Genomic DNA, 13,621 nt, shown 5'->3' on the forward strand with positions numbered 1-13,621 from the left:
AATATGGAGTTGAGTGTTGGTTGCTGAATGAAAAGAGCAGTATATGGTGGTAACAAAACGTCCATGAGAATAAACTAAATGTTTGGTGAGAGGATAAAAAAAATCAGCAGGATGTAAGTGAAGTAAGAGATACCTCATGCTCTTAAATATTTACAAATAAATGTAGGAGGAACACTTGTGGTGATGTTAAAAGTGTGCTTGGTGGGGACTTGAATACATGAATTTTTGTATGCAGATGATATATTGATGGCTGAGGACCCAAATACTTGCAGTGAGTATTACACACACTGTATGATGTAACAAACAGTATGAGCCTGAAAATTAATGCATCGAAGACCAAGACAGTTGTGTTAGTAATGGGAAACAGAGTGATTGCAGCTCATAAACAAGTGTTGATGAAGATTCTCAGTCATCCAGGTGGAATTGTCTGTATGTTGAGTCATGGCAACTGGATTTCTTTCTTTTTGGTTGAAACGTTTCGCTGCTTGTCCAAGCAGCTTCTTCAGTCTGGGCAAAGGTTGGTAAAGGGACCCCATATATGTCCATAGTTGTATGCGACTTGTCATAAACAAGTGGCATACAACTAGAGGAAATATATGAATTTCTGCATCTTAACTGAATGTTTACTAAAAGTGGGGAGATGGAGAAATGTTAAGGCATGCAAGTGCTTTAAAGGAAGTATGGAACATGTCAACTACTGCAACGAGTAAGTATTTGTCAAAATAAATAGGATGGCTATATATAAGAGCATGCTTCTGCCCATTTTATCACATGGAAGTGGGAAAACACAGTAAGTTGCAGCTAGTGAAAATAGGGTTCGTAAAAGTATGTATGGTAAAACAGGAAGAGATAAGGTCAAGAATGAATGAGTAAAATACAAATGTAGACTAAATAAGGAAGTATGCAATTAGTGAAAACAAGTTATGTTTATATGGTTTGCTCAACTAGGAAGAACGAATGAAAATCAAATTGCAAAACAAGTATATAAAGGAAGAACGAATGGGTTGAGAGGAAGGGGAAGATGAATTTTAAAAACAAAAGATTATATGAATTGGCATAGGGATCTAGAGGAAGATGGATGATTTGCAAGGATAGAAAAGTATTAAAAACGATAGTGAATGGTACTGGTGATAAAGGAAATCTTATCTCCTACCTCCAATTTCTTTTGCTTACTATTTTCTTACTCATCTTCTGCACTTTGTAAAATAATGCTTATCCTAAAAGAGTATGTTACATCTGTATCATTCTTAATGGGTGGTTTCACACATCACATTGCTCCAAAAATGCAACTGGTCTGGTTTCAACTTAGATCCACCATCAAGTCCTTTATAAATAACGTGGTTCAGGATGTGTTTTCCCCATTTTGTTTCTCATTAATCTCATCATTCAAAATTCTCTCCCCACACAAAATGAAGTACAACAGTCCCTGCATTTACCAAAGTTAATATAGCCCTCAAAATCCTAAGCAAGAGTAACTCATGGTACAGTATTTCATTTTTTTTCTAAATAGTGTGCATATTCCAGTCCATATGTCAATTTTCCCTCAGATTTACCTTTTATGTTTTTGCAAACTCCTAAAATGAACTTTTTGTTCAAAATCTAAAGCCATCTAAAGTAAAAAAAAACAATCAGTAAAGCATTTTTATAAAACTAGATGGCCCTCTGAATGTTGCATGAAAATGCTTTCACTTCAGTTTAGCACAGAGAACAAGATACATCTTGTGCTGTACTGAATACAGCTCTCAGTATCTTTTCTCTGTTCCTGCACAGGAGGCCGAAGCAAAACAAAATTACTTCCAAGTGATGACATGCATCCAGTGTCATAATGACAGAAATCCTATCCTTAGACACTTCCATCCTGATATCTGATGCAACTATTAAGCTGTTTTGAGACGTTCTGTCACTCTTCCCACATTTTGTCGGAGACCACAGATTGTTTATTGGGAGAAAAAAGACTGATACTCCCTTTATTCTGTACAGCCTTCCATGTTATTTTCTGCCTGAATAATGTTCTAGTTTTTTTTCTACTATTTAGCTACACATGGAAATTGAATTTTGTTCATAGTTTACTTGAAAGACCCCTGAATTTCAGAGTTTACTCCTATGTAAATGCATCAGGATTATAATTTAATCTTAACAGTAATTTGTACTTAAATAATTTTGGGCAAATACCATGATGGTATTTTACATTACTGTTTTTCAAAATTATTTAATGGAATTACAAAGATCAAAGCATACGAAGCAGCAAGTATTGATGACTGTTATTTTTATATTGTTTTAGACCCATCAGTATACTTTTAAACTGCTTTGCCACAAAACATTTAGCTCCAGTCCTGTTAATATTTCTATACCCAGAAATAAAACATTCAATTACATTTGAAGTGGTGCTCTCCTGTTCTTTGGCACTGCTAGAATTCTGAAATTTCAAATCTAAAAAGAAATCAAGCAAACAAACATATCAGTATACTTCTGTGATAACCCAGTAAAGCACATTACAAAGACAACACTGGTACTAAATTTTGCAGCAGATATTTCACTAATTCCATTGTAACTGACTGCAGGATTCTGACTAGGAAAGATGTGTACAATGAGGGGGAAAAAAGGTTAATCGTTAACTACTGTAGTTCTGTCTTTAGGATCTTCAGCATACTTTATTCATACACCACCCCTGGGTCTCTGCAAAGGTGCTACCGCTGCCTACTTAATTAGGAACTTTAAACTGTCCATAAAACCACTTTTCTCCAAAGCAGGACTTCTGAAGAGATGTGTAAAAACGGCCATACAACAAAGTTTACAACAGAGTTTTTGTACAAAGCTGGGTTGAGTCATCCCAGTTCTTTAACATTCATAGTACATCTCAGCCCCAAATCAAAGGCCCTCTAAAATATGCTTCAACTCCAGAATTCTCATGCAGCATGTGCAGGGACAACTCCCACCATCCGCTGCCAGCACTTTTGTCGAACCTGCCACAGATGGCAACAGCTCCAACTGAAATCTGGCTCTGAAGTAACTTGAAATTTGCCCAAAGAACTATTAATTCATTCCCCAACCGCCCCATCTTGCCCGATTCGCCGCCGCCACACGTGAAAAGCCACGGCTTCAAGGCGGGCCTCACGCGAGGAAGGGGGAACGGCGGGCTGAGGCCGGGGAGGGCTCCCAGTTTCCGATCCAAGAGGCACCATTTTCCCGCGCTCATTCTCCTCGCCGCTGTTAACGAATGAGATGGGGGGGGGGGAAGCAGAGGGCTCCGCGTTCAGGTTTGCCACCCCAGAAGTAGAAGCGAGCCAGCATAAAGGAATACCTCGCCCCTGTCCTAGCCGAGCTCAACCAAGACGCTGCACCGCCTATTACATAAAGCAATATCTAGGCAGGCTCGCGCGGGACATGATCTTCACCAAGGTTGTGGCCAAGTCAGCCGGTCCATACGGTTGCAATTCGGAACAAACCCCAATGAGATCAACAATCACGTGTATGATCAGGTCGGCCGGCTTACTCCCAAGGAAGACCCCAAGAAACTGCAAGACGCCCAACCAGAACTTTCCCCAAACTCTGAACTCCAAGAAATTTACATCCCACGTTACAAGGCAATATTTATTGGGAATAAGCCGCGCCGCTTGATCCTCCGCATGCTTCTGGCGCTTGCTGCCGACTTGCAACCCGGTGGACGTGCAGCACGTGCTCACTTAGCAGTTGCGTCCTAGGTACTAGCCTTAGCATTTGGTATTTGATTTCGGTAGCTAACTTGTATTTTGTTTAGTGATCAGCTTCCGAGCAACAATAGCACGCTCAGTGCTCTTCCTTGCGTGTAAGCCTCCTCTTGTTAGGCACTGCCTTATCACCTGCGGAAACGCTCACGGAGGCCCGTCGAGTTGGTACTCCGCGCTGCCGGCAGCCCTCGAAGTGATTTTTCCACTGAGCCTCACCTTGCCTACTTTTCTGAACATCGGATTCTGACGCCATTTTTACTTGCGGTCTCCCATTTCAGCCAGCCCAGAAATACCACAAGATTACACGAACTAGCCAGCATTCGCCCACTCCTCTCGCCCGTATTTCTTGGCTTCGCCTGCGTGGCACGTGCGTTTCCACCAATAGTAACGCCTTGGCGTCCTTCCGGTAGCCAATCACTGTACTTCAAGCGCCCTAAAAATTGACTGAGGGCGGATCGGCTCTTTTATATAGTTGTGACTTACTAGCTGAGTTTGCGGTGGTTGGTTGTTAAGTAGCCGAGGAAGTACGAATAGAAGGAAAGTATCATTCGTTACTTGTTAATGCAGTGGGGTTATTAATGCAGTGGAGGAGTTTTACACAAAATTAAAACTCATTACTGTATATCTTTTTTCTTTAAAAGTATCTGTATTAGACTACACATTTAAAAAAACTGCTGTTACATGCTGTGATTGCAGATGCAGTTGTTTGGTTGGTTGTGGGTCATTCTGTTGTGTAATACATCTGTTGTGTTCTCACTTCTAAACTTCTACTGCAAGCCAGTTTTCAAATTAGAGTTGCTACAACCAACAAGAGTTGCTTACTCTAGATCAGTGTTTTTCAAACTTGGCAACTTTAAGGTGTGTGGCTTCAACTCCCAGAATTCCCCAGCCAGCACTGGCTGGGGAATTCTGGGAGTTGAAGCCACACATCTTAAAAGTTGCCAAGTTTGAAAAACACTGATGTAGATTCATGTTCAGCTTCAGGTAAGCCTAAGGCTTATGTCCGGGCTGCAGAAATCCTGGCTACACTTAAGGGAAGTACTCAGTTAGGACCCAACCACTGTCGAGAAGTACTAAAGTCGAAAGCAAGCCTCACAACATATAACACACAGGCCAGATGTGTCCCACTAGCATTTTTAAAAAACTTAACAAATCCCCTGCTGCCAAATGTTGCCACCACAGGAAGGATCTGCCATCACCTTTTTTTGCAGCCACCTCTGCCCTGAAAGACATGCTGCCAAGCGACTCTAGGCCTCACAGACCCTGCCAACTCCAGCAATGCCACTGTATCACTAGCCCCAAACAGCTAATCAGTGCTATACCTTTGTGGCCTATTCCTTTGTGATACATTGAAAGGGTATCCATGTGGTCCCTTCCTCTCTACAAGTTGTGCTGGCCTGGTTTAAAGCCTCTGTGGGCATTAAGCATTGGGCATATAATCCCAGGCTAATATGGAGCTGATCAAATGGTTAATCTGAATGTGTCTGTTGCCACTGCGGGGGGTGGGAGGGGTTACTGGGTTTTTTTGTATTACAGGCTTTTAATTCTGTAAGCTGCTCGGAGTCACCATGTGTGCGGTGGGTGGCCACATAAATTTGTTTCATAAGAAATAAATACATTAGGATTTTTAAATTTCTGTTTTATTGAACTTGCCATATGGTCTGATTTGCACATAATGCTGCTGTTGGATTTATAATAGTGCTAAGCAGTGGCCTATTTGATCTTGGTCTGTTGAATAAATCATAATTGGTTAGGTTCACACATAGGCTAAACCAAGAAAACTGTGTTATGGTTTAACCTGGTGGGTATTCTTCTCACTGTAAAATTCAGAATTACTAGGAAATCCTGGGGTTCCACCAAACATCACATCAATTTAGTGTAAGTTTTATTTCACTGGCTATGTTCACATGACAAGCATTTCTAGGTCATTTCAAGTTCCAGCACATTTTATAAACCCAGTAGCCTGCTTATTTCTGCTGTTACTGCCTTAACCAGTTAACTTTTCTTTACATCTTCAGGGTCAGAGGGATACAGATGACTGCCTAGAGTGGAATTGTGAATTGTTTTGGTTGGTTTTTGTTTTTGTTTACTTTTCACATATCTTATGGGCTGACAGGAGGCTAAGTGTTCCTCATCAGTCTGCTGGGCCTCTAATCCTGATCAACCAGAATTTTCTTTTTTCTAGAACGTTCATTGAACTGCCACCAATCATTAACAAACCAGGGATACCAGTCAAAATGGCTGCTTCCTAATTTAACTGGGACAGTCTAGCAGCTGTTTGCTGCTGGAGCTCTACTCTTAGCCCAGAAGTAACAGCAGATTTAATTGAGCATATCATGTAAACAAAGCAATTATTTATGTGGACTGCATAAAAAATAATTCCATCATACAGAAAGCCTTTAGCTTTTAAAAATATTTGAATTTTTAAAAGAACAGTAGAACTATATTTAGGGGACTTTAGACACAGCTGACAAAAATTTGCATCTGGACATCAACCCAAAATAACTAGCAGATTCTGTTGTTTCTGAAGTCCAGATGATTCATATAAACCTACATCATTTATATCAATATGTTTCCATAATTGCATAATGTTTATCAGTCTACCTAAATGGATGTAAATGATATAAATTTGGATTTTACAGGGATGTAATGAACATATCCCCCTAAAATGTTTGCTAAATTGAGATTTTATGTAACTACAGACTTCAGGCACAAGATGGCAATATTATTTAACTAATATTAAATCTGCTGAGATAATAGTCCCTACTCAACCTCTTCTTAGTTTTGCTTGTTGATTATATTGCAGGAGCCATGCTGCCAGATGAAAGATCCACTATACCAAGCAAAGGCAGTAGCTTTCTCCTTTTTGAAGGTGATCAGACACTGAGAAGCTCACAGGGTGCCCAAATCAAGTAACTCACATCATCAAGGGCCTTCTGTGTTCTATGAATCCAGAAGAGAGGGTTACAGTAGTTTGACTTGAGCACAGAGTTGAAAGCCTAGAGTAGTGCTATGAAAACGAGGTTTTCTAGCTTCTCACTGGTCTGTCACAAGGGAAAAATAAAAAGGGGGCACAAAGAGAAGGGCCTCCTCTTATATATCTGTGTTAATTCTGATCCTAATCTCACCATCAAAAAAATTTCTTTTTTAACATTCAACAACTTTTAACATTAAATAAAAGCAGGAAGTGGCAGATACCTCAAAGTTGATTGGGATGCTGTTAGAAATGGCTACTGTATTCCTTAGAAACCTAAGACAAGGCTTAATTTGTTTGGTTGACTGAAGCTGGATCATACTGGGCTAATTAATTACCTACTGTCACGGAAATAATACTTTCCAAACATTTGTTCACTGCCCGGCAGCTATCCCCATTTATCAGACAGCGGCAGGAAAACCAGTATTTATTTTGCAATTGCAAACCATAAACATTTGATCAAATGTGGCGCCTCACCAGCAAACAGGCTGAGCGAAGGACTCCTACTACAAAGGAACCTAAACTTTTATGACAAAGAATATGCAGATACATTGTGTCATAGTTTCCATGGTTAAGTCAGACTATCTCCAGAAGTGATGGTTTTTACTACAGCATTGACCTTTAGGTTTCAAGGCTCCCCCTAACTGTTATGAACTTAATATTTTTTTATTGAGAGAGAGCACAGCTGATGCCATCTTTAAATTCCCTAACACTACTGAATGTAGCTTGCATGTGATATGAACATGGCCCATTTTCTTCAGCTAAACATTTCTATCAAAATGTAGGTATAGTTTACTCATGCAGTATTACAGAAAAGGAGTTAGGACTGCTGATTAAAATGTTATGTGACTGAAAAAAAGTTCCAGTTTAACTTTTCAATACCTGTGTTTCTGCTATATTCTAAACCATAGTTAACTTAACCATGGTTTGCTCAATGCAGTTTTCCTGGTTGGCCCAACTCTGTAGGCTGAAATATGTTGGCTGGTTTGTGACACAGTGATTTGTGTCTATGCCCACACATTTGCCTTCTGTTAATAAATAAATCTGATTAGTATGCAGCGCTAAGTAAGAGACATGAAAGTTTATTTATTATCTATTTATTTACAGGACTTATATGGCTGCCTATCTCATGCAATGTCTCTTGGCGGCTCATAACAATCCATAAAACATAGTTAAAAGTAAAGATAGCCTTCCCCCCAGCGCCAGACCAAACATCCTTGCAGCTTAACACCCATCCTAGCCGAATGCCTGGGGGAACAGCCAGTCTTTGTAGCCCTTAGGAAGGCTCAAAGGGTAGGGAGTTTTTGGTTTGGGAATAGCACTTTATTATATGTTTTGTTATTTTTTTGGCCTCCAAGCATCTTAGGGCATGTTGTAGTGCGCAAAGGAAGGAGGCACATGTTGGGCACTTCTTGTTTAGAATGTGGAGTTGGTGGTGGACCACCTATTAGAGGCTTAAATGCATGAATGTTAGTCTTTAAATTGCCAAAAACATTACAGTAATTTTGCCTCTGAAGTTCAGCATTGTGATCTCAGAGGGAATTGCGGAGCTGCAGATTTGTTGCAGTAAGTCACAAATTAGCCTTAGTTAGGATTGCTGAAGTATGGCTTATTTGCTGGGTTCATGAATTGTGCATGCTAAGTGAGAAACCATGGTTCATAGGTTAGATGGGTTTACCCAGCACTTTTTAAGCAACACTAAATAAAGCACATTGATTTATGTATGATTTAGTGTGATATATGAATCAAATCAAAGAAATACTCCTGTAAATGATAAAAAGATTTGTTTTTTTCCTGATCATCTTCAACTTTGTAGCATAACTGTGGCTTGATAATGTTTTCTTTTTATTATATATTTTATAGTGGAAAGGAAGTCATCTTATTTAAATTGAACAAAAGCAACTCCCTGTGGTTCATTACTTGTTGATCCCTCAAAATATAATTGCTGACAGTTGAATCCTATACTAGGAAAACCATTCAGGATGTCTTTAGTTTTTTGCATTAGTATGAAGCAATTTGACCAGAATGATTCTAAAGGAAGCAACCAAGCATGGATGAAGCCTCTAACCAAGCTTTTAAAAACTTTTTAAAGTCCCAAAATGATGGAATATATCAGTGTTTCTCAACCTTGGCAACTTTAAGACGTGTGGACTTCAATTCCCAGAATTCCCCAGCCATCATATTGAGTGTTGAGAAACACTGGATTAGATTATTTAATTTTTGAAAGATTTTTAACCATGTAAAGTTTTCAATCTGTATTTTTTATCATGCGCCAACACAATACGCCAATCCATGCTAGTTTGTTAATGGGACTGCGCATACTGCCATCCTGCTCCCATTCCACACAGCTATTTAACTAAGATCCATGGCTTGCTTAAACTTGGATAATGCCATTTGAATTCAAAGTATCTTGAATGCATTTCCAATTAATATTAATTGAAATTTGAAACATATCTTAGTGTTGGCCTCTGCTTTGTAGGAGGAGAAGGGGTTTTTCCATCTCTTCCTTCCATTGCCGGTGTATGCTTGTTTTCCAGTTGGATAGATTATCTGCCACACTGCTTTGAGATCTTTGTACCCAAAATGCATATAAACCTTTCATGAAATAAAGATTTTAATTACAAATTCTCTTATTAAACAAATGAGGCCAAAAGCTGAGTTTATTGGAGAAAAGTCAGTATAGGAAAGGTAATGATCACACTCATTGATAATCCAGGTAAAATAAATAGAGTTAGCCTAACTAAACTAGTTATGTACTAACCCCTTAAATAAGGTCAAGCACAGACTGGTTGGAGAGAGAGATTCTGGACTTCCTACTTAAGTAGGTGTTGATAGGCAGGCCCTCCTTGCTCTTTTTTCTCTTTCTGACAAATATCCTCAGTTTCATAAAATATGGAGGATAACTGACAATCAGTTCTTTGGGGCAATTTGAACACAAAGTAACAGTTAATCAAGGAAAATGCTCTATCATTGATATCATGGGTCAAGTCAGCAATTTAGTAGTATTTAATAGTGCCTAATCTTGTTGGAATTATAAAAGTATTGTTTAAATTTTCACCTGTTTAGCTGCTGTGTAAATGGGATTACACAGGACAGACCTTTTAAGGTAACCAAAGGTGAATGCCCTTCATGCAGGCCTGTTAGCATAGGGGCGCTGTCATGTCATACCAAAACTATTGATTTGTCACACCATGTAAACTTAATTGGATTTGTAAGGAAAATACACGATACCAGGTATGCTGATATGCCTTTATGAAGAGAATTACCGTAACTCCCAAGACCTATCTATGTGTTACACTTGTCCACATTGCAATTTACTAAACAAACATGCACAAATACATGGAGACCAGTTCATTATTTATTTATTTATTCAATTTATATTGCCGCCCATCTCAAACTAGTGACTCTGGGCAGCTAATAACAATAAAAACAGTCGTGGGCATGGGCAGGGAAACATTTGAAGCTTTTTAATTTTTTTGCTTGAAGCTTTTGTTTTTCTTTTTCATGAAGTCACAAAGCCCTAGAAGGAATGTGTGGGTGGAACTGTAAATTTTGCAAGTGTTGTCTTGGGAGTGGAAAGCAAGGCCAGATTGTTCAGGCAAATGGGGCTGCCACATTACCTGCTGGCATGTGCTGTACTGTGATTTGCTGAAGGCACTTTTAGCAAACCCTGAGCTGTGCAACCAAATGTTAAATGTACTTGGATTCGTGTAGACTGAAGCCAAAGGCATGGTAGCAATGAAGCACATTGGGGATGATTTCCACATGGACAGAATTGCAGTGTGATAGAACTCCATGTATCTACAAGATCATAAATATTCTGATACCAGAATAGTGTCAATGTAGCCCTACAAATCAGCTCAACCAATGTGGCTGTCATTTAAATGAGGGGAAGGGGGGGATTGCTTGTTAATTTTCTTTGAGTCTTTGCATAATTGCATGTCTGCAATTAACTGTCAAGACTCTTTGAAGCATAATACACAAAGCAGCCAGCAAAGTTGGTAGACGCTTCTAGACTGCAAATGAGTTTTCTCTCTTCAGATAGCTCATGTAGTGGTTTTCATAGTTCTATGTCTGATCCTTTCAAGGCCTAGGTGTTTTTCCTATTAATAGTTTGTGGGGAAAAGCGTTATCAATTGGCAATGTGCCAGGGATTTATGACAGGCACGAAAACAAATATTTGTATATTTTGAAGACATTATGACATTGTATTGCACTCATTTTAGATCATTGGCTGACATATTTCACGAGGGACAGTGATATTGCATTCTAGAACAGTGGCAAACAAGAGACATTTGCTTCTGGTAATGTCCTTAACTAAATTACCAATCAAAATATTTTAAAATCAAATTAGCTTTTTCCTCTCTTCTGGAGAGATGTTGTAAATAGTAAGTTTTGTTTTTCTATATTGTGTCTCTCAATGCATTTACTCAAAGTAATCATTGAGAGTTTGATGGTTGAAGAATGTTAATTTGAGGAAGTATTTTCTGTCACTGAGGGGGCAATTCTTCTCCTAAGAGTTCAAGTCCCTAGTTTGGGAGTGACCTTAGACCTTGCACTATCCCCAAATGCTTAGTTCGGTGCAGTGGCTAGTAGCACTTACTACAATCTGTAAATGACCTACCAGCTGCTTTCCATTTTAGGAAAGGCTGACCTGTCTATACCCACATATTAATTATCTCCCAGTTAGATAATGGTTTCTACATGGGAATGTCCTTGAAAGAGGTACAGAAATTATAGCAAGTTTAAATTCCATCACCAGGCTTATATGGGATATCATCGCAGCCAGAGCATAGGTAGTCCTTGACTTACTACCATTAGTTTAACAACATTCAAAGTTATGACAGCGCTGAAAAAAGTGACTTATGGCCAGTCCTCGCACTTACGATTGTTGCGCATCCTCGTGGTCACATGGTAAAATCTGGGTGTTTGGCAAGTAGCATGCATTTATGACAGTTGCAGCATCCTGGGGTCATGTGATCACCATTTACGACCTTCTCAGCCAGCTTCCAACAAGCAAAGTCATTGGGGGAAGCCACATTCGTTTAATGTCTACTGTGATTTGCTTAACAGTGGCAAAAAAGGTCATAAAATTGGGTGTGACTCATTTAATGACCACATCGCTTAGTGATAGAAGTTACAGTTCCAATTGTGGTCATAAGTCATTTTTGATGGATGTCATCCTAATTAGAATCACCTAGGATCTTGATGGTAGTCAGGCCACTCTGGAATTCCCTTCCCAGTCAATTTGTTTAGCCTCTTCTTTACTATATTGTATGAAGAACCTTAAAACATACTTTTATTTGTTAGATGTCCCACATCCTAATGATACCTGTTTGCTTACTGTTTATAGACACCATATATTCTTTTTTTAATTTCCTAATTATTTTTTAATTGCTTTGCGGTCTGTGGTCACGATGCTGTATTTTGTGATGTTTAGGTTTGATTTTGGATAGACATATGATGGTTGTACTGTATTATGTGTTATTTTTACTTTGTGGTTCTGATTGTTACTTATTGTTTCTATTTGTTAACTGCCATACCTGAGACTGTCAGTTGGGAGTGAGCAAGATATGAAATAAAGCTAAATGGAAACATTTCCTTTAACCTCATACTGCTTTCGCTCGTATTCCTGGGATTCACCGAGCAGCTTAAGATCCTTAGGAATATATTCCCCTGCCTCAGGACAGACAAAACGCAGTACTACTTCCCTCTCACATACAGTGCCAACACCCCATCATGCAGTAAATGTTGACATTTGAGGGACCGCCTTCACCTAATTACTTCTGCCTGTCCCATCAGGTCCAGCAAAAGAGGTATGCTGTGGATCCCGTCTGCAAAAGAGTTTCATCTGGTGGCACCCAGGAGATGGGCCTTTTCTGCCATGGCATCCGTCCTGTGGAACATCATCCCCACCCCCAAGGTGAAATTGGCCCCATCCTTTATAGCTTTCTGGAAGGCTCTCAAAACATAGCTGTGTCAGCAGGCTTGGGGATCTCATGGAAATGAGATCTAATGAGATGGCTACATGGTTTTTTAACATCAATCTTTCTCTACTATCTTGCTATTAATAATATTGTTGATGGTTTTTTAAACTGTACTTGTTTTAATATTTTGATTTTCTGATTGTTTTATTGTGCGCCACCTAGAGTCACTTTTCTGTGAGATGGGCGGCTATATAAATATGATAAATAAATAGGACTCCATACTGCCTTGTGTCCAACATCCTATTGCACAATAAATGTTGAGATATGATGACCAACCAGTCTTATCATGTAACAATAATAAAAAAAGTTGTGATGGATCACACCAAAGGCTTCGCTAGGTCTGTTTCACACTGAAGCCAATTAAATCTCTATGAGAATACCACCAGCTCTGCAAAAGGACAGTTAAAGCTTTAGATTTAGAATTGGTGAGATGTAGATAAAGATTTAAGAGAATCTCCAGAAGATAGCATTTTCTTTCCTCAAGACCTGGACATACTTTCTTTCTCATACTGTTAGAATTGTTAGCTGTTAGAATTGAAGACTATGTGCATTTTCAGAAATTGACTGGACTGAAATGCAGTGCCAAGTCATGATACGCTTAACATTTTTTTTTTGTCAAATAAACCACAGTTGGTTAGGTTTGTACTTAACCCTAATCCATAAAGTATGGTTTTCAAACAATGGCTAGGTTCACCAAACTATTATGATCTAGTGCAGTAGGTGAAGCCAGCCATTGTTTCTCAGCTGAGGAAACCACTATTGAAGATCACAGAGACTCTTATATACGATCTAGAAAGGAAAGTTGAGGTACAGGCTTGCAGACTAAGTTGATATGTTCACCCTTCTGCCTATGATTAATCTACTGATTTTTTTTAAGAACCTGAAATGCAGCTCAAAGCAAGAGATCATTATTTTAGGTATATATTGAGCTGCTTAATCCAGTCTAGTCAGTA

General features: G+C 39.1%; 1 protein-coding gene across 1 annotated transcript in view; it reads left to right on the top strand.

Moving 5' to 3' along the window:
- CENPJ (centromere protein J) overlaps positions 1 to 13,621 on the top strand; it is a 226,330-nt gene that overhangs the window by 89,116 nt on the left and 123,593 nt on the right. The gene's annotated exons all lie outside the window — the stretch shown is intronic.

The sequence above is a fragment of the Candoia aspera genome, chromosome 5, assembly GCF_035149785.1.
Source record: "Candoia aspera isolate rCanAsp1 chromosome 5, rCanAsp1.hap2, whole genome shotgun sequence".
In the NCBI taxonomy this organism is placed as follows: domain Eukaryota; kingdom Metazoa; phylum Chordata; class Lepidosauria; order Squamata; family Boidae; genus Candoia; species Candoia aspera.